The sequence below is a fragment of the Sus scrofa genome, chromosome 4 (assembly GCF_054392235.1).
Source record: "Sus scrofa isolate SSC_HxYL_T2T_F1_AM1 chromosome 4, Sscrofa_HxYL_maternal_Yorkshire_Landrace_v2.0, whole genome shotgun sequence".
NCBI classification, from domain to species: domain Eukaryota; kingdom Metazoa; phylum Chordata; class Mammalia; order Artiodactyla; family Suidae; genus Sus; species Sus scrofa.
The window spans coordinates 32,673,778-32,694,994 of record NC_139386.1 but is presented as its reverse complement, the minus strand read 5'-3'; the positions used below and the strand labels follow the sequence as shown (position 1 = coordinate 32,694,994).

At 40.5% G+C, this 21,217-nt stretch overlaps 1 long non-coding RNA gene across 1 annotated transcript in view; it reads left to right on the top strand.

The window, feature by feature from the left end:
- The first annotated feature begins 3,125 nt into the window (after positions 1-3,125).
- Positions 3,126-21,217, top strand: part of LOC110260243 (uncharacterized) — a 585,810-nt gene continuing 567,718 nt past the window's right edge. The window contains exon 1 of the long non-coding RNA XR_014843513.1: positions 3,126-3,254. This is a non-coding gene — a long non-coding RNA (uncharacterized LOC110260243). The remainder of the gene's footprint in view (positions 3,255-21,217) is intronic.

Genomic DNA, 21,217 nt, shown 5'->3' with positions numbered 1-21,217 from the left:
TTATGGAGGGTAATCTGCTTTACTCAAAGTCTACTGATTAAATATTAATCTCATCTAAAAAACAGCTTCACAGAAACATCTAGACTGGTTGAGCAAATATCTGGGTACCAGAGTCTAGCCAAGTTGACACATCACAGTGGTATAGTCTGAATTAACCAAATTGACTGTCACTGGTTAATCATATTTACCAAATTAACCATGACAGTGGTATAGTCAGAAGAAATGAGAGTCAAAGTTAGGGGGAAATGAGGAGAGAGGAAAAATGCTGTGGAAGCAGGAGTGGGGAGTAAGAAGGACACCCATCCCACGCTCAGTCTGACTTAATGCTGGATCAATTAGCTACTTAACTAGAGAGTTTTATTTTCCTGCTACATAGGCATGAAATTTGTTTTAGAATCAGGAACAGAGGTAGCCTAGCAGATACGTATAACATGGTCATCAATTCTTGGAGCATACAGGGCATGATAGCTGCGGTCGCTGACATTCTGGCCATATATGTTGAATATATCTGTCTAATAGTTATAACACTTTGTCTCATTTTTTCCTCATACTATGTGTAAAACATTAAATAAGATGTATATCACATGTAATAGAACAAATGAATCCTCTATGCTCCTTTTTATTGAATATATATTTTTGTATTTTTTTCTGCTTCTTGTTTTTAAGACATAAAAATAATTTTTTAAAATGTCATGTGATAATGAATACTATGTTTGATTTTAATAATAGCAACAATGGAAATGATTATGAGCCAGTTTCCTATGATACCATAAATTCCATCATGGACCGACAGATGTGTCATTTCTAAAGTGAGGGAGCCTACTTCTACCAACTTTACTGCAGCAAATAGCACTGGGTGTCTCACTATATAATCTCCATCCTGGCATAGCATGTAAGACCGAGTCAACAAGTAGTTAGTTACCGCCCTGACTTTATGGAATTACATTATGCTACATATACCTTTCCCTTTTTAGTTTTGGACAGTAAAATAATGTTTGTTATGATTATGGTGAGTGTCACTCATTGACTAAGTCTGAATTTTTTAGAAATAAATATATGTATAACTTATCAGTTACAATTTGGCAGACTTACCAAGCAGAAGATTGTAGTTGTGAGACCAATGAACTTGCTCTTCAATTTATAAATTTTGCTGGCATATTCATTATTTCGTTATGGTCTCAGATTTGTTCCATTTCATTGTTGTCATTTTTCTTTTTTCTTTAGGACATGCTCTCTTTTTTACTCTTCTTGGTAAGACTTGAGATAGAATCTTACCACATAATTTCTGAATACTACTCTTTTTTTTTTTTTTTTTTTTTTTCCTTTTTAGGGCCCAATGGGGCATATGGAAGTTCCCAGGCTAGGGGTCAAATCGGAACTGCAGCTGCTGGTCTACACCATAGCCACAGCAATGCTAGATCCAAGCCTCGTCTGTGACCTATACCACAGCTCAGGGCATTGCCAGATCTTTAGCCCACGGAGCCAGGTCAGAGATTGAACCCACATTCTCATGCATACTAGTCAGATTTGTTACCACTGAACCACAGTGGGAACTCCATGAATACTACTCTCTTACAAGTACTATTTGAATAATGATTTTTTTTGAAAGTTAGTTTTTCAAAATGCTCATAATAAGCAGCATTTCTTGAATCCTCACTATGCTCTTTATGCCTGCTATTAGTGATAGGATGGAGTGGGCACAGGTAGTTGTAGAAGTCCCAACAAGGGACCATAGAAAGAGAAGGAAACCTAGGGGACTTTGGGAGATCACTGTAAATAACTGCTCAAGTGGGCCATCAGAACAAGGCAGGCTCGCTTGACTAGTGGAGGCGAGAGATATACCTCAAGATATTGTGTGGGGGTGGGGGAGGCCTGCATTCAGATTCAGACCAAGGGCAGGGTTTGAGGACCACCCCTTCTGTTGATTTGAATAAGCCTATGACCCTATACCAAGGAGGAGGTACTACTCAAAGAAAGAAAAGGTGGTCTTTGCCCACCTCCAGGTCCCTTGGGTGAAAAAGCTGTAGCCCACCTAATCCTGGGGGCAGAGCCTCCTTGCCTGCCCGCTTGCATCTCTCACAAGCCGTCCTATCTTGATAAAACTATTTCTTGCCTATCACTTTGTCTCTCGCAGTAATTCCTTCCACATGGAGGCATAAAGAAGCTGAACCTCGTTAAGTCCAGACACTGGGCGAGTGATTCTAATTTAAAACTGTGGGTTCAAGTCCCAATCTGGATTTAGGCTGGGTTCAGGCCATTGGTGCTGTTAGTTTCACCAGCAATACTTATAATTTTGAATTTTGCACTTAAGGTAACTAAGGCTCAGAGAGGTGGATAACTTAGGGAAGATATCACAGCCAATAAATGGCAGGTCACTATTCGAACCCAAGTTTGTTGAACTCTAAAGCCGTTCCTCTTTCAACTGTGTCATGCAGCATACGCTAATTCCTTTTATCTTTTTAACAATAACAAGAGCTGACATTTTAAAAAACAATTACCATGTAACTCTTTCATACATTTGGCATGCATTATCTAATTTAATCCTCCCCGCCCCACTCCCACCCAAATATAAACGGTTTATTCACTTTTGTTGTCAAGAACACAAAATACAAATTAGACCGTCCACCCTCGTCCCCTCTCCCCATAGTTCCTCAACGAGGCGCCGTCCAGTCCTGGCCCTCAGGCCGGGAACCTGGTAAAGCTGATGCAGAGCACTATCTCCCTAACGTCTCCTGGGTCCCCGAGTGGGCTCAGATACAGGTCACCACCCCGCAGCCGCAGCAGGTGCGCACGCAGCGCTGCACAGGGCTGGCTCATGCATCCTTGGCTGACGCCCATGCGCGGCTTGCAGGTTCCGGAGGCTGTCCGCCAGGTCAGCTGACCGCCGGGTCACGGCTGGAGGCCAGGGCTAGGTTCCTGGTCAGTTAGTCTTGAGATCCGGCAGCATCAGCCCACGCGCGGCATCTGTGGGGTGTCTTTGGGGACTCTAGCTAGTCAACGATGGCGCAGCCTTCTTCTCATGAGAGGTTCACACTGGCTTGGGCTCCACAGAAGACGAGCCGAGTTGTCTTCCGGAAGATTTCTTGTGTCCGGCCCTAGGCGCATGCACCGCGACTGGCTCCTTCAGGTCCACGTGCGTCTTGGGCGGCACAGGCTGTGGCTGCGAAGCTGCTGCAGCACTTGGGCATGGCTTACCAGGCCTCTCCCGTCCGGGAGGTCCCAGCCTGCATTTACACCTTTAACAGCTTGATGAGGTAAGTAGTATTATTACCCTTATTTTGTAAAAGAGGAAATGGAAGCTCGGAGAGGTAATAATGCGCCGAAATCAAACAGCCAGTTTCTGGTCCGGGTTGTATAGGAAAGGGAGATGCCATTATGATTCCACTTTTGCAGATGAAGAAACTTGAGATTCAGAGCCGTGATTCGTTCATGTTTACGAAGCTGGTAAGTGGCAAAACTGAGTCTTATAGGTTTAAATTTCATGACTCTAACAAGAGTAGTAGAAAAAAATTTTTGTTTTAAAGTATAGCGTTCTAAATGGCTCTTGAAAGATAGGAGAGCTATACTATCTGTGTAGTGAGAACTCTAAGCATTTACTCTATGTGAAACTTAAGGGAAGTGAATGCAAGTGAAGAATGTGGAGGAGACCCATTAAGAACACTAAAGGAGCGAAGTTCCCATCGTGGCTCAGTGGTTAGCGAATCCGACTAGCATCCTTGAGGACGTGGGTTTGATCCCTGGCCTCGCTCAGCGGGTTAAGGATCCGGCATTGCTATGAGCTGTGGTATAGGTCTCAGACACGGCTCGGATCCCATGTGACTGTGGCGTCCCAGTTGGACCCCTACCCTGGGAACCTCCATATGTCTCGAGTGCAGCCCTAAAAAGACAAAAAATAAAATAAAATACAAAAAAAACCCCAAAGAACACTGAAGAACCATTTCATACCTTGAAGGATAACTGTGGACTGTTGAGAAACAGGAATAAAAGACAGTCCAACCAGGCGTGCAGAAATCAGAAATTGGATTGCTCTTTAGAAACAAATGTCACTAGCAATTGCAAAGATATTTTTTAATCTGTGAAATAAGTATAACCTTTTAAGTCTACATCTTTCTTGTTCTCTTTTCTCTGTGTTCATCAGACAAATAATCTTGGTCAGTTTTTTCAACATTTGGAATGCCAGCAATCATGCTTTCATTAATATAATGCTATGAAGTTTGTTAACACAAAGTTACAGGTTTGTAATAATTTAAAGGAGTCCATTTCTGAACTCCAAATTCTTCCAAGCTCTTTTCTTTTTAGGAGTGAGTATGGCTATTTACTATCGACATATGTTTTAGCAATAAAAGAATTATTGTTTAGGCACTTGATCTGAGTCCTGGTTACCTGGGTAATGTGCTATTTCCAGTAGACATGGTCCAGGCTGGTAGAAACTTCGCCCTCATTCATGCACTTGTCACATGAAACAACAGCAAAATTTGAGACAAAAAATAAGAAATTTATACTCTTATAGGAGTTCAGATTGTAATTTTCAAAATCTCCAAATACTGTAAATAATTTTTTTAGAAGAGATCATCAGTTTGGTAAAATATTAATGCAGATACTCCTCTGAAGGATTTCGTTACCAATTTTATTTTATTTTTATTTTTATTTTTTTGCTTTTTAGGGACACACCTGAGGCATATGGAAGTTCCCAGGGTAGGGGTTGAATGGGAGCTACAGCTCCCAGCCTACACCACAGCCACAGCAGAGTGGGATTTGAGCCATGTATGCGACCTGCACCTCAGCTAATGGCAACGCTGGATCCCTGACCCACTGAGCGAGGCCAGGGATTGAACCCAAGTCCTCATGGATACTAGTCGGATTTGCTTCCCTTGTGCCACAACGGGAACTCCCAAAATCTGATGCTCTATGGACTGAGCTATCCAGGCTCACCCAGTTTTTTAATTGAATGACAATATGTTTGACATGTTTGTATGTGTGTTTAACAGTGCCAATTCTTTAATTTCTATGCAGAATCAATTATGTGAAGTTCAAAAATGCAAATATAAGAAAACTGAACAATGTTTCCCCTTGTGGATCTCTTCTAAGCTTCTTTGAAATGTATATGTGGTGTCCTTGTGTAATTATAACAAAATTGTAAAGGCTGTCGTTTGCTTATGTGGTTCTTGGGATAGGACATTTATTTTTAATCCTTTCTTATTTATCATTTATTATCTGTCCTTTAAATGCATCTCTTTGTTTTATCCAGTATGCTAATTAAATATATTTTATGTGAGTTTTTTTTTGTGTGTATAGAAAACAAAGCATACTACTACTGTGTCAGCATGTTAGTAGGAAAAGGGTTGGAATTGGTCCATTCTGAATGGCTAGCAGTTTAAGAAGTAATATTTTAAAACTTTATTAAGCCTCTGGTAGGATATCATATCTCCACTCTGGAGTGTGAGGAGGGTCAGAGTTGGAATTCAGAGTTAAAAGTCAAAGTGGAAGGAGGGAGGCCCATTGAGGACACTGAGAAGGTGTATGCAGAGCTCAGGGGGCTTATCATGAAAACAGAATTGAATGGAATCACCAAAGAATGAGGACCATATCTTAAAATTCCAGTGACATTATTTAAATTTATTGCAGAAAGGCTGGGTAGGTACACCAGAAAATTCTCTGCACAGAGAGTCACAGTGGAATTCCTTAGGAAAAAGTCATGACGGTAGTCTTAACATCTTTAGAAAATGTGTAGGGAAAGTGAATATAAGGAAGTTTTATGGTTTGAAGAGTATGAAATGCTTCTTGAAGTGGTAAAATGTTGAGCCAATTAAGATGAATCTCAGGGGAAAAAAGTGGCTGATGATCTTGTGGGGTCAAGTGTGAGGTAATAATAGTAGTAGGAATAGCAAACACATCCTACCTGCCAGATGCTGGGTAAGGTGTTTAATGAACCTTGGCTTTGATTTTCACCAGTAATCTTGCAGCCTCAGGGTGCTCACCCAGGTAAGCAAGGGCTTAGATGTCCAACACTGCAGTTCCTGTGATGACTCTACCCTGCCTGTTCTTGGGGGTTAGGCCAGTTCTGGAAGCTCTGCTTATCTCTACTTCTGAAGTGCTACCCAGAGAATTCGCCACTTAGATCTTTGATTTCAGGGCACCATATCTGAGACTGAACCATGTCTGCCACCAGCTCCTTATTTTTTTCTTCCAATTTTATTAAGATATGATTGATATTCAGCATTGTTGAAGGTGTACAGCGTAATGATTTGACTAACATACACATTGTGACAAGGTCACCACATCTCATACAGATACAAAAGAAAAGGAAAAAAAATTTCCTTATAATGAGAACTCAGGATTTACTCTCTTAACTTTTATATATAACATACAGCAGTGTTAATTACATTCCTAGTACTTATTCATACTGTAATTGGAAGTTTGTACCTTTTGACCACCTTCATCCGATTCCCCCTCTTCCTATCCCCCTGCCTTTCATAACCACAAGTCTGACCTCTTTTTCTATGAGTTTATTTGTTGAAGTATAATTGGCCTACAACACTGTGCTCCTGGTGCACAGCATAGTGATTTCACGGTTCCATATGCAGCAAAATGATCACTGCAAGTTACTGCTTGTAAATCTTGCTCTCTGATCTCTCCCACTGAGGACCCCCATTTCTGGCTCTGTTTTTCTTATTCTTGCCAAATTCCAGTGAATTCTCCTCTACTTAGCTGCCCCCCTCCTTTTGCTTATAGGATGTGGTGCATGTCCTCCTGGAATTAACTCTAAGAATGAACTAAAAGTCAGAGGAAGAAGTGGGTCAGATTCAGGTAGTCAAACTAGATTCAGGAAGGAAAAGAAAGGTAAGGCGAGGTCATGAGTGCTGCTAACATTTTCAGTAGAATCCTAGTGTGAGCTTGACTCCAGACCTGGGTACACAGTGCCTATGTAAAATAATGTTGCCCCTGCTTTTTGCTCTCTGCACTCTTATGCAGCAGCAGCATTTTGCTGGCTCAGGGCCCACAGGTGTATAGCTAGCTGGAAGGAGCACTCAGAAGTCAGCAAGCACACTGTTCCTACGTGGAGCATGAGAAGAGGGACTGTAGTTTACAGAAGGGCCTTACTGCATTGTCCAGAAAGTCTCCAGGCAATCCTAAAAACCCACACGTTCTGTCTGCCTTGGAAAATATTATTCAGTGAAAGTTTAATATTTTATTATCGTTATTGTTAGGATTGTAGTTTAAAGGGAGAACCAGATTTTAAGGTAGAGATGAGTGTTGATGTAGTGAATTTTTAATGTGCTATATTATTGCCATTTTTAGACAAGAAAGACTGTCTTTGGTGAGAGTTTTCATCTCCTGAAATAGTGTAAAGACTATTCACTTATTCAGCAAGCTTATGGTACTGTTATGTATATGCTGCACATTGTATTTGTGCCGAGACTAAAAAAAGGGGAATAAGTTCTGGTTCTGACATCAAGGAACCTAAAAGAGAGTTAGGGAAACTTAGAATCCTGTAGAATTATTTGAAGGTGCAGTGACGCATTTGGAGTGGCACGACACATGTCAGCATAGTGTGACAGGGTCATAGGGATGAGTCCTCAGTTTGGGAGGGTTAAAAAAAATCTCCATGGAAAATATTTGAAATGTGCCTGAAAAGTGAGCAAATGTGCTGAATAAGCAAGGACTAAGGTGCTTGAAGCCAAGGAATGTGGGTGAGCAGATCCCAAAGTATAAAGAAGTAGGGCTTAGAGGAATTGCGTTTGAGACAAAACCTTCTGATCATAACCTGGAAGATGAATAAAAGGGGTGTTAGATCGGAGGCAGGAGAGAATCTTAGAATAATCTTTCTAAAGGACTGAATAAGGCAGTAGCCACACGGATGGCAAGAAGGGGACAGATTGGATTGGAAAAATGATTTTGCAGAGATAGGATCAATAGGACTTGGTTGTGCATTGGAGCAAAGGACAAGGAGCAATTTAAACTGATTCCAAGATTCTTGGCTTGAATGACAGGATAGAGGGTCAGCTATTTACTAAAGTGGGAAGGTTCAGAAGAGGAGCAAATATAGAGTACAGACTGGAGATGATTGTGAGATGTCTGTGAATAATCTAGGCAGTAAAATAGGTATTTCTGGACCACAGGAGAGACGTCTGATGTGGAGACATGGACTTGAGTGTTACTAGCATGTAGGTGTCAAGCTGTTGTAGCTACAGGAATTAGTAAGATCTCATAGGAGGATGTTTATATTGGAAAGCAATAGAGAAGTCATCCCTGGCAATTACTCCCATTACAGGGCTGGGAGGAAAGGGATCTGGAAAATAAACCGAGAGAAGTGGCAAGATTAGTAGCATGGTACGCAAGAGGGCTATTTCCAGTTGACCAAAGGAAGAGACGTTCCAGCAGGAAGATGTCAAGTGATGCAGAGAGGTCAAGATTTCCAATAAAAAGAGATCAGTGTGTTAGGATGTCAAAGATGACCTCTGCCAGAAGGGAGTCCGGGGAGTAGGAAGGGCAGAATCTTCACTACAGTTCACTGAAGAGTCAGTAAGGGGGAAAAAACCTATTCTTTGGAGAAGCTTGCTGAGAAAGGACAGTGTTTGCTAGTAGGGAATTAAATGCTAAAGAGTGAATATTTTCAAACAGGAACTTGAGCGGTTTAGGGTTCTGCAAGGAGCCTATGAAGAGAACAAGATGTTAAAATACAGGAAAAGAAGTTCCCGTCGTGGCACAGTGGTTAATGAATCCGACTAGGAACCATGAGGTTGCGGGTTCGGTCCCTGCCCTTGCTCAGTGGGTTGACGATGCGGCGTTGCTGTGAGCTGTGGTGTAGGTTGCAGATGCGGCTCGGATCCCGCTTTGCTGTGGCTCTGACGTAGGCTGGTGGCTACAGCTCCGATTAGACCCCTAGCCTGGGAACCTCCATATGCCGCAGGAGCGGCCCAAAGAAATAGCAAAAAGACCAAAAAAAAAAAAAAAAAAAAAAAAAAAAAAAAAAAAAAATACAGGAAAAAGAGGAAGCACCTTTGCAGCAAGTTACCAGAGGAGATGGGAAGAAATGGATTCAGGTTAGCCCAGCCCAGGAAGGACACTTTTCTTTGAGACTTAGGGGGAGAAGGTGACATTTGGCATAACCCCCATTCTTCTGAGTATCCTGCAAAGCATTCTAGTCTGCGTTTTTCTTATTGTTGTTTTATTAGGATGTAATGAATCATTGGGATGTTTTCTTCAGGCTTTTATTTTTCTTCAGATATTTAATCAAATATTGTGCTTGTTTATTAGTTATGTTTTCATGTTTTTGATTTTTGTGAAGATGCAGTCTTTCTGGCACAAGCATTTGCAAATTAAGTGTTATTAAAACCACAAGAGCTGAAAAACCCTGATTGCCAGGCTTAATTATCAGCTTTAATTCTCTCAGTTGTGTGAGCATTGGTGTCATAAGGCAAATCCCAAATGTCTGCTTACAAAAGTTCTTCTGTTTAGGCTTTAAGAATTACAAGAACTGAAGCTACTCTCCTTATGTAATTTTCTGTGACGTTTTCCTGAAAATCAAACCCTTAGTTTCTGGTTATCTGGAGTCTGTCTCTCTTTCCTCTCTCTCTTTCCCTCCCTCTTGTCTCCTCTCCTTCTCTTCCTTCTTCTTTCATTCCCTCTCTCTTTCCATCCTTTCTCTCTTCCCTCCTTTCTTTTCCAAATCACAGATTTCCCTCTTTTCTGTGTTGTAAATAATTCTGCAGTCAGTAGACCATTGCCAATTCCTTCTTGCAGACCTTCAGCCTTTCTTGCTTTAATCGTGGCAACAATCTCCCTACTGGTACTGCTGCCACAAGTCTTCATCTGCTCAAATCAACCTTCCATATGTCCACCAGCATTATTTTTTACAAAACTTTAAAAAACACTTATCTGCAACATGAAAATTGCTTGTGGCCTTGACAGTAATAGTTTGAGGGGAGTGGGGGGCAGAAGGACTAGGCTGATGGCTTGTCTCATTCTCTTACTTTAGAGCCTAGTATGACTCTCATTGGCAGTAGTATAGAGACCAAATTGCATCTAAGGATTTTGTAATCTATCTCCAATTTAATAAGACTTGATCCCCCCAAGGTGTCTTGTCTTTTCATATATGTGTATAACCAGTGTTCTACATGTTTGCTGTCCTGAAGTAGTTTCTTTTCCCAGAACATTCCATGTTCTCGCTCATCCTCATGTTCCATTTTCCCGAAATGCCTCCCCTCGGTTTGCACATGAAAAAAAAACTACCTGGAGTTCCCACTGTGGTGAAGCAGCTTAAGAACCTAGCATTGTCTTTGTGGTGGAGCAAAAAAAAAAAAAAAAAAAAAAAAAAAAACCCAAACAAACGAAAAAAACCTGCTTATTCTTTAAGGCCCAGTTTAAATATCATCTTATGTATACCCTATTGTTGTAATTTTCATCTTGTGGTGGTGTTCTTATAAGAGGTAGCAGAAGTTATTTCAAAGAAAACTAAATATGGTTAGGAGAGGGATTCCTGTGGTTTCTACTCAGCCTTATTCTCGAGATAAAAACTTTTGTTGACTTTATTTGGAGGAAGTGAGTCGTTATCTCAGAGTTCTATTGTAGTTGTTTACTTGTCTATTTTTCCTGCTAATTAATTTCTGTATTCCCGCACTTAGCTCGTAGAACACACAAATACATGTAGAGTAAATAACATTTAACTGCACAAATAGGTGATCCCTAAGGATTAGCTCTGTTCCTGGACAGCAAAAGATAATAAGGAGGCATTCAGAAAATCAGCTACTCTAATAAGCAAAATTGCATAGTTAAGTTTGAAAGTTACTGCAAGATGTTTAGTAATATGTAGAAGTGAGTCATTTCTCACACTAGTCAAATTTGGCATTGACCTAATTTTTATTAAAGTGCCCTTGTGGTTTCTGGGCTTCCAGGGCAGGCACAGCTCAGCAGTTCTGGAAACCTGAGAAAGAGCCCTGTGAAAGACTCTGGGTCTGTTTAGCTTACTGTGAGAAGAACCAGTCTCTTAATACATTATAAAGTCTTTTAAAACAGACACCACTTAGCAAGTATGTATGTGTGAGTGTGTGTGTGTGTGTGTGTGTGTGTGTGTGTGTGTGTGTGTGTGTTTGAGAGAGTGTGTGTGGGATGTTGGCAATAATTTTGTTCACTAAAGAAGATTGGCCATAATTCTTGGACTTGGTTGTTTTTTAACTGGCAACATGAAAAACGACTACATAGCACAGTAAGCAAATAGACAAAAAGTGGGTTTTTTTGAAAGTTGTCATTTAGCTACTATTTTTAGGCACTTCTTAATGGATTTGTGACTATCTGTTGTGGAGAAAACTATAGAGTAAATCTATTTTAAATGAATATAAAATTACTTTAGAACATTTTTGAAAAGTTATCGAGAGATTTAAAAATACGGAAGTATGGATATGGATGAGACCTAATACATTTGAAAACCAAGTTGAAAATGCAGTATTTAAAACTGTATGATACTGGTTCAATAATAGACAGATCAGAGAAACAATATGCTGACCAGAAACAAATGCCATTATGTGTAAGAATTTAATACATAACAAGAGGCGTTGCAAAACAGTGGAGAACAAACTGATGACTCAATAAATGATGCAATAATTGGCATTCTTATATTGTGAAAAAAGCAATCAATTAGTTACCTACTCTGCATCATATACAAAAATAAATTTCAGGCAGAAAGAAGGGTTAAATATAAAGTCAGTTCAGAGATAATCTTAAAAAGGATTGACTTTATTTTTTATCAGGCTTCTAGAAGGGGAGGACTCTCTAAGCTTAGACGCAAAAGGGGAAAGTACCAAGGAAAAGATCAACATCTTTGTCTTAGTCATGTAGCTAAAAGTTTGCACAGTCCCTTAAAAAAAACAAATACCTAAATCCAACCCAGACAAACTGGCAAACAATAGAGTAAGATAAAATATTTTTAGCAAATTTAAGAAATGAAATTTAGTATCTTTACCAAGGGAAGAATACATGCAAGTCTCTGTAAAAAATTCACACGCATGCAAAAAAAAATAAATAAATAAAACTGATAAACAAAGGTGGCAAAATATTTGTCTTCATTAGCAAGCAAAGAAATATAAATCTAAACAAGATTGAAATGCTATTTTTGCATATTAACATAGCATAACATCAGAATTAGTGAAAATAGGAGTTCCCATTGTAGCCCTGCAGGTTATGAACCTGACTAGTATCCATGAGGATGCGGTTTTGATCCCTGGCTTCCCTCACTGGGTTAAAGATCTGGCGTTGCTGTAGCTGTGGTGTAGGCCAGCAGCTGCAGCTCTAATTAGACCCCTAGCCTGGGAACTTCCCTATGCTGCAGGTTCGGCCCTAAAACAAAAGCAAATAAAACAAAAAACAAAACAACAACAAAAAAAAGAGCGCGAGAGAGAATTAATGAAAATATTTAGTGATTGAGACGGTGTCGTGAATAGGCATTCTCTTATTATTATATTATTTTGTTACATGACCATTCTGGTAATCCAGTCCTGTTCAAGTTGTGTTCAAGTTCTTTTAGTCTCCCTTTCCTGAGATTTTTGTACACAGTGTTCTCCTTTTGTACAATTGTTTATATGAATTGTTTGTTGAAATCAACTTAATAATCTTCACTGAGCCTAAAAAAAGGGGTCATGTATTTTGACCCATAATTCCATTTCTAGGAATCTGTCCAAAGGAATTAATTGCCAAAAGCAAAGCCAAAACAATCCTTATGGGAAAAGATGTGTATCAGAGTTTGTATTAGTATATGTGACTGCTTTAGCAAATTACTGTAAACTTGGTGGCTTAAAACAAAAGAAATTTATTCTCTCACAGTTTTGGAGGCTGGAAGTCCAAGATCATTATCACCTGGCTGAAATCAAGGTGCCAGCAAGTCTGTGCTCTCTCCAAAGTCTCTAGGGGAAAATCCATTCCTTGCCTCTTCCAGCCTCTAATGGCTACTGGTGTTCCTTGGCTTGCGGCTGCCTCACTCCCGTCTCTACCTCTGTGGTGACATGGTTTGCTTCTCTTCTGTCAAACTTCCCTCTGCATCTCTCAGAGGACACTTCTGATTACAGTTAGTGCTCACCTGGATAATCCAGACTACTCTCCCCACCTCCAGATTGTTAATGGATTGCCATCTAAGACCCCTTTTCCGCATAAGGTAACATTTACAGGCTCCAGGGATTAGGACTAGGATATCTTTGAGGGCATTTTCCTTTCTACCACAATGTGCATGCATTAATGCCCATAAATGTTTGCATAAGATGCTATATGAGGTACAGGATAGGCTGCAGTGAGCTGGGACGTGGTACCTGTCCTCAAGGAGCTTACCCGTTGGGTGGGAAAGCCAGATAAGTAGCCAGCGATTGCAGTCTACAATGAGGAGAAGCCCAGGGGCTAAGAGGACCTGGTTTGAGGGTGTCAGGGAAGGAAGGCAGTAATGTGTCGTTTGCAACTTGGAAGATAGGTGGGAGTTGACTGAGGGGTGGCTTGGGGAGAAAGGAAGCCAATCAGACTTCCATACTTCATATATCTTTTAAAATACAACCTATTTTGTGAATAAATATAAATAAAATAAAATAAATTTTATTTTTTGTCTATTTAGGGCCACACCCATGGCATATGGAGGTTCCCAGGCTAGGGGTTGCATCAGAGCTATAGCTGCTAGCCTATGCCACAGCCACAGCAATGCCAGATCTGAACCGTGTTTGCAAGCTACACCACAGCTCATGGCAATACTAGATTCTTAACCCACTGAGCAAGGCCAGGGATTGAACCCAGGTCCTCATGGATGCTAGTTGGGTTCATTTCTGCTGAGCCACAACGTGAACTCCATAAAGCATAACATATTTTAGTTCTCCTCATGTGCCCTGTGCTCTCCTGTATTTGGATCCTTGTTCCTCTTTGGGCCTTTACACAATGCTGTTACCTCTTTGAGCTCCTTCTCAACTTTCAGGTTTTAACCTGAGTGCTTTGCGTTTTCACAGCATTCACTTCTTCTCCTGCCATGACCCTTACACCCAGTTCTAACTATCTGTTTACTTGTACATATTCTCCATGAGTTTGTTACTTTGGAGAGATTTTGTTTTTACATGTATGTCGTTCACTATAGCGCTGCTAGCTTCCTATCTTCTGGCATCTAGTTGATTCAAATAAGGATTTTCTGAGTGAGTAAGTGAGTGACTGACTGAACACAGCTGGTGGGGAATTTCCAATTGAGACACATTCACTTTCCAGTCTTTTTTTTTTTGCTTTTTAGGGCTGCACCCACAGTACATGGAAGTTTCCAGGCTAGGGGTCGAATTGGAGCTGCAGCCTCTGGCCTATGCCACAGCCACAGAACACCAGATTCGAACCACATCTGTGACCTACACCACAGCTCGTAGCCATGCCAGATTTCTGACCTACTGAGCAAGGCCGGGGACCAAACCCACCTCCTCATGAATGCTAGTCCAATTCGTTTCCACTGCTTCACAATGGGAACTCCCTCCCAGTCCTCTTTTTTGCACTGAACTTTTATTAAATATGCAGTTTATCAAGGTAGACTAAGCACTAGATTTGACATGAGTTAGACAGATGCAGGTTCATGATTAGTTTTTCTGCTGTGTAACTATCTATCAGCTAACATCCCTTGGCCTCCTTTTTTATTTTTCGGTCTATAAAATTCAGAGTTTGGATTCAAGTATATCTGAAGTCTCTTTCTTTATCCTGCATTTTTCCATGATTCTTGCTATTAACTAGTCAAACCGTTTGTTTGTCTATGCACCTTTCGGTTTGGGAGGCTTTTTCTCTTCTCGTCTCCCTTGGAGACTTCCTAGTAAACTTTAAGCCATAGCTCCAATACCTGTTGTTCCTGTGTCTCCCCTAAAGCTGGCAGGACTCCTCATTCTTCTTTTCAGAACACTTTGCAAGCATCAGTCTTACAGAATGTACCACATTGTACATCGTTGCTTATGTGTTTCCTATCTCATTCCCTTCCCCATCCTTTCACCCTCAACTAGGAATGACAGCTCCACAAAGCAGGTATGATGTTTTCAAGTTTTAAAATTCTTTGTATCCCTATGCTTAAGTGCACGTCAGGCATCAATTAACAGTGTATACAGTTAATTCTTTTTCCTTTTCTCACATGTCGTATGTGAGCTTTTAAGAATATGAGGTAAGAAGGAAAGAGGGATGTTAATGCCACAGCAAGTCAGTAGCAGCTGGGTCGCAGCAGTGCACTGCCAGCCTACAGTTTACACAACTGCTCTGCTCAGCTATGTTAGTTTAGTCCAAATGGTTACTTTGTGTAAATATAATTCTTAATACCTTACCAGCAGTACATGGACTTGGCTGAGGTTGTTCAGAGCAGGAAAGGGAGGCAAAGCTTACTTCTTAGAAGGAAGTAACAGGTATCAACCTTTTTGAGCTACCTGGATCCATTTGGTAATTTACTTTTAGTAAATTGCTTAAGTGGAAGCTTAGTGGCCTAGAAAGTTAGCACATCTGCCTAAAAGAAAGCAATCGACTCTCTCCTCAGTTATGGGATTAGTTCTTAATGGCCTCTTTAAATCTTAATGACTTCCTCAGTGTGGAACAGTGTAGTCTTTTATGGTATTCTAACTTAAGCATTTCAAATCAAATCACACATATTTATTGAGTTCTGTGCAAAGCATGGTGCTTAGCTGTGGGGCATGCAAAGATGGGTAAGATATAGTTGCTGTCATTAAGGAGGGTACTATCTTACTGGGTACACAAGACAAATGTGTGATAAATTAAATAATAATATATGGTTTAAATAACAATTGGAGAGACTCCTTGAAGTGATTTCATAAGGCAGTAAGTGATTAATCGGCAGATTAATTATTCAGACTACTAGTAGGCATTTCAGAGAGTAGGGAGAACCCTTTAGGTTATGGAAGGCTTTATACTGAAGAAAGTATTTCAGTTAGGCCTTCCAAAATGCCAAGGAAGGAGTTCCTGTTGTGGCTTTAGGTTAAGGACCTGATGTCTCTGCGAGGATACAGCTTTGATCCCGGGCCTTGCTCAGTAGGTTAAGGATCTGGTGTTGCCCCCAGCTGCAGCATAGGCTGCAGTTGCAATTCTGATTCTCGACTCCTGGCCCAGGAACTGCCATGTGCTGCAGGTGTGGCCATAAACAGGAAAAAAAAAAAAAAAAAAAAAAAAAAAAAAAAAAAAAAAAAAAGCCTGGGAAGGGAGAAGGGATTTGTATTTTCTGGGGACGTGAGTAGGAATGACCTGTCACCTGGTGGAACAGGTAACACTATCAGGAAGTAGTAGGTAGTGGGTTGTCTTGGTTTGTGCTCTTATAACAAAATTGTGTAGCTTATAAACAATGGGAAGTTATTTCTTATATTTTGAGAGGCTAGAAATTCTGATTTCTGGATGCTGGCATGATTAGCAAGGGCACTCTTCAGGTGGTGGACTTTTCATTGTATCTTCAAATGGCAGAAGGGGTAAGGGTGTTCTCTTGGGCCTCATTTTATCAGGGCTTTTGTCGTGATGTGGGTTATCCCTTCACGACCTAATCACCTCCCCAGGGACCTGCCTCCTGATATCACCACATTGATCATTAGGATTTCAGCATATGAATTTTGGGCAATACCATCATTCAAACACCAGGATTAAACCAGTACATTTCTGGGAGAGAGTTCACTCTGTATTATAGCATCTAGAGGGAAACAGTCAACAAAATGTGACATAATCTTGGCAAGGAGTCAGTGTCAAAAGATCTAGCATAAAGGAGAAAGTGGTCAAATTAATGACTGTACACAGATAATATTTAATTATAGCAACACTGACAATTACATAGCAATCACAATGGCAGCAGCAGTAATCACCAATTTTTGGGTGCTTGCTAAGTGCCAGGCACATATACATGATCTCACTTCATGTATTAATTCTTCTAATCGTCATGAAATCATAGATTAGTTGCTATTATAATTCCCCTTTTACAGATTAGGATATTGAGACATCAATCCTCAAGTAGATGATAACTTACCAGTCAAATGGCACAAAAGAATAGTACCAGTCTTTGGGCAGAGGCTGTCTTGGCAACCTTCTAGCCCTATAGGGATCTGAGAATTTTAAGCAGGTTGTTAGGAGATGGTTTAACACACAAGGTCTTTAATCTGGCCTGAATGATCTGTTCACCATACTCATCAGCCCATGAATTTAGGTTGCAACCACCCAGTGGTGTCTTTGCCATTTGGCTGCAGTTCCCTAGTACTTTCTTACTCAGTCTCTATTTAGGCTCCATCCTGTCCTTCCAGCTGTGAGACCTTGGCCTTGAATTCCTGCCTTTTAACTTCTGCATTGGTTTTGAACTTAACTCCCTCTGGTCTTAAAACTTGGTAATTACTGGTGCTTGACTTGCCTCCTGCCTTGGTGGCCTGTTGGACTGTCTCTAGCAGGAAGTTCTAGTTTCCATTGCAACCTCCAAACTCAGTCTTTGGACCCAACACTGTCCTTACCACATATCCCACACAGGCCAGCTCCTTCCTCACTGTTCCCTCAAGTAGGGATGAGCGGTGGGAATATGGATGGGTTCAGACATGAAAAACATGGATTCATGTTTGGGAATCAGTGAATTTGCCTGGAGCAGAGTTCTTTGAGGGAATAGAGGAAAGTCTGATACAGTCCATTGGTATAGAGATGGGGAGGGCCCTATCTTGAAATACTTGAAATGTAGCAATTCCGGCAATAGTGTTTAACATGAAAATAATTATAAAACCATCAGCAATGTGTTTTAAATGCTCCACCTCTGGATTCTGTTTGCAAAAGTCACACGTTGGATCTATTTTAGGTAGACTTTTCTTTCCAGTTTCAAGGAATATGTACAACTTTAGGATATTTTAGATTAGTGTTTCTTAAGGAGTTATTCACTGGAATCAGGCTCAGATACATAAAACGAAGATTCTGAGGTCATGCCCCTCATTTCCTAGGTCAGAAGCTTTTGGGGTTTGGAGATAGTAGATTTTGAATTCTCACCTGAGGTTGAGTACACCCAATTTTTAATGAAGATCAAGAAACACTTCAGCCACATAATCAGGCTTTAGAGAAAACTGTAAGAACTTTTGTGAGTGTGTGATTCTAGTGATAGTTTTTGTCTCTTTAGCAGTATTGTTATTTAATATCTCACCACTATGACTCTGCTTTTTTATTCAGTAACAAACTCCTTAGCCCTTACAACTAGTAATCTCTATTCTCCTACTTGCTACCTACTTATTTTTCTTTTTCTTTTTCTTTTTCTTTTTTTTTTTTTTTTTGTCTTTTGTCTTGTTGTTGTGCTATTTCTTGGGCCGCTCCCACGGCATATGGAGGTTCCCAGGCTAGGGGTTGAATCGGAGCTGTAGCCACCAGCCTACGCCAGAGCCACAGCAATGAGGGATCCGAGCCGCGTCTGCAACCTACACCACAGCTCACGGCAACGCCGGATCGTTAACCCACTGAGCAAGGGGCAGGGACCGAACCCGCAACCTCATTGTTCCTAGTCGGATTCTTAACCACTGCGCCACGACGGGAACTCCCTTTTTTTTTTTTTTTTTTTTTTTGTCTTTTGTCTTGTTGTTGTTGTGCTATTTCTTTTATTTTTCTTACTTCTGTTTTCTATTGCCTTACAGCTTCTACTGCTTCATGCCTTATGCTTCCTGCATTTTCTCTAGATTTCTGTCTGCTCTTTTTTTCCCTTCAACTAATAATTTTGTCATTATCCAGGCAAAAGTTGCAGTCTTAAATCGGAGATAAGGAGATCTCTGCAAGAGATAATGCTTGTAGTTTTTATTGGTTTTATTTTCTATCCTCATGAAAAATTTTAATATTGGCAGGGTTATAGAAGAAATAAAACTGTGATTTATATTTCTCAAGTTATGTAATTAAAATCACATATTCTATCGTGTTTTCCCCATCTGTCTCTAATGCTGCACATGCCCTGACTTTAAACTCTACACCAAAGATAACTGTACAGCTGATTTGTGTAGTGGGTCATTTTCCCAGGCAAGGTGGCTTTGTTAGCAGAGGTCTCATGACATTTCATGTGTCACTTTGCCAGCCTTGTGTCACATTCCCACCCTTGTGCCAATTTGCTGTAGCCACAGTAGTAAGGTCACATGGTCAGCTCTCCTTAAAAAAAGAAACTGGGAATTTCCATTGTGGCTTAGAGGGTTAAGAGGGTTAAGAGGGTTAAGAACCTGACTGGTATCATGAGGATGCAGGTTCGATCCCTGGCCTCGCACAGCGTTGCTGTGAACTGTGGTGTAGGTTGCAGACAAGGCTCAGATATGGCATTGCTGTGGTGTAGGCTGGCAGCTGCAGCTCTTGATTTGAACCCTAGCCTGGGAATGTCCATAGACAAGAAAAAAAAGAAAAAAAAAAAAAGAGAGAAACTGTGGACCAGTCAAGAGCTTAGCACATAAATATCCCTTTCTGATATGTGGCTGCACTGGTTGAGTATTTAGCGATTTGGGGTTTTGGGGATTGCCTGTTTATTGTGTGTGTGTGTTTGTGAAAATATAGTCTAATACATCATTGCCTGCCTCAAGTATTTGGATTCGCATGAGGATGCCTCTGGACACAGAAGCAGTTCATGGTTGGCTACCTCACTGGGTATTTGTCACAATGGCTTTACAGGAGAAATGCAAAGATAGGGCTGAGCATATTCCAGGAGTCACACACTACTACTTCTCTATTCCACAGAGGCTGGATGCACAATAAAGATTCATGAACCTTTATTTCAAGTGCCAGCTAAAAACAAGACAATAAAGTTGGTTGAGGGATTCCATAGATATCAAAAAAAAAAAAAAAAAATCACAGGCCTACAGCTTCTTGAGACCAGAGAATCAATTCCATGCTAGGTTCCTTGAGAAACCATGCCTTATTATTTATAGCAGGCATGTCAATTGATTGTTATGGACTGTACTTCAGAAAAAATAAGAAGCCTTGATTTATAGGCACCTGTATTCTCACAGAGGATATGAAATGCTGGCATCCACTATGTTCATGAGACAAGAAAAATTATTCAACACAGTCATGATGGCTGTATAACAGGAAAATCTAAGTGGGTAATTATTTTCCTGAACACTGGCTGTTAAACATATCACGTAAAGCATGAAACTTTTATTCAAAAAGAATTGCAGGAGTTCCCGTTGTGGCTCAGCAGGTAAAGAACATGACATAGTGTCTGTGAGGGTGTAGATTCAACCCCAGGCCTTAGTCAGTGGGTTAAGGATCTGGCATTGCTGCAAGCTGTAGAGTAGGTTGCAGATGAGGCTGAGATCCATTGTTGCCATGGCTGTGGTGTAGACCTGTGGCTGTCTCTCTGATTTGACCTCTAGCCCAGGAACTTCCATGTACTGTAGGTGCAATAGTAAAAAACAAACAAAACAACAACAAAAAACCCCTCAAAAAACAAACAAAAAGATTGCAAAGTTTATATTCTGTAAAATATTTTCTACTGGCATTATTGTGAATATTTACTAAATACTAAAAGTTCTCAACTATTCAGTCTACAAAAATTTATCAAGAGTCTGTTACATTATGTGCCAGACATTACGTAGACACTGGCAAGATTAAAGTCCCTTGCTCATGGAGCTTACCTCCCGGTGGAGAAAAGCAGGAAAAAATAAGATGATTTCAGATAGTGGGAAGTAGGGGAAGAAAATAAATTCGAGTAATGGACAAAAGACCGAGGGGGATGGATGGAGGTGGAGCGCTTGGACCAGACAGCTACTTTAACTAGAAAAGTCGGAGATGAATGCTCAAAGGAGATAAAAATCTGAGCTGAGACCTGGATGAAGAGCAACAGGGATGTTTATTTAATGTTGGTGGAAGTTTATATTCATCCAACACTGTGGTATGATCCTTGGGAAGTTGAAGACACACAAGCCCTATGATTTAGAAATTCCTTGCCCAGGTATATACTCAAGAGAAATGCTGGCATGTTTGTGCCAGGAATTATGTGCAAGAACTACCTGTCTACTTGTGTATTTAGTAAGGATGCTCACATTTGTGCTTGCCTCATTGGAGCATAGCACTGAGGGTGTGCAGTTGGCATGTGTCATACAACATTTCTGACTGCTGATGATTTATTGAAAATTACATTGCTCCAGACCAACTACCCTGTCTCAGTCTCAAACTTGAACAACTGAAATTTCTCAAACTGTGAACAACTCAAATGTCTCAACCTGTGAACAACTCAAATGTCCATGCATAAATGAACTGTGTTACTTCATACGAT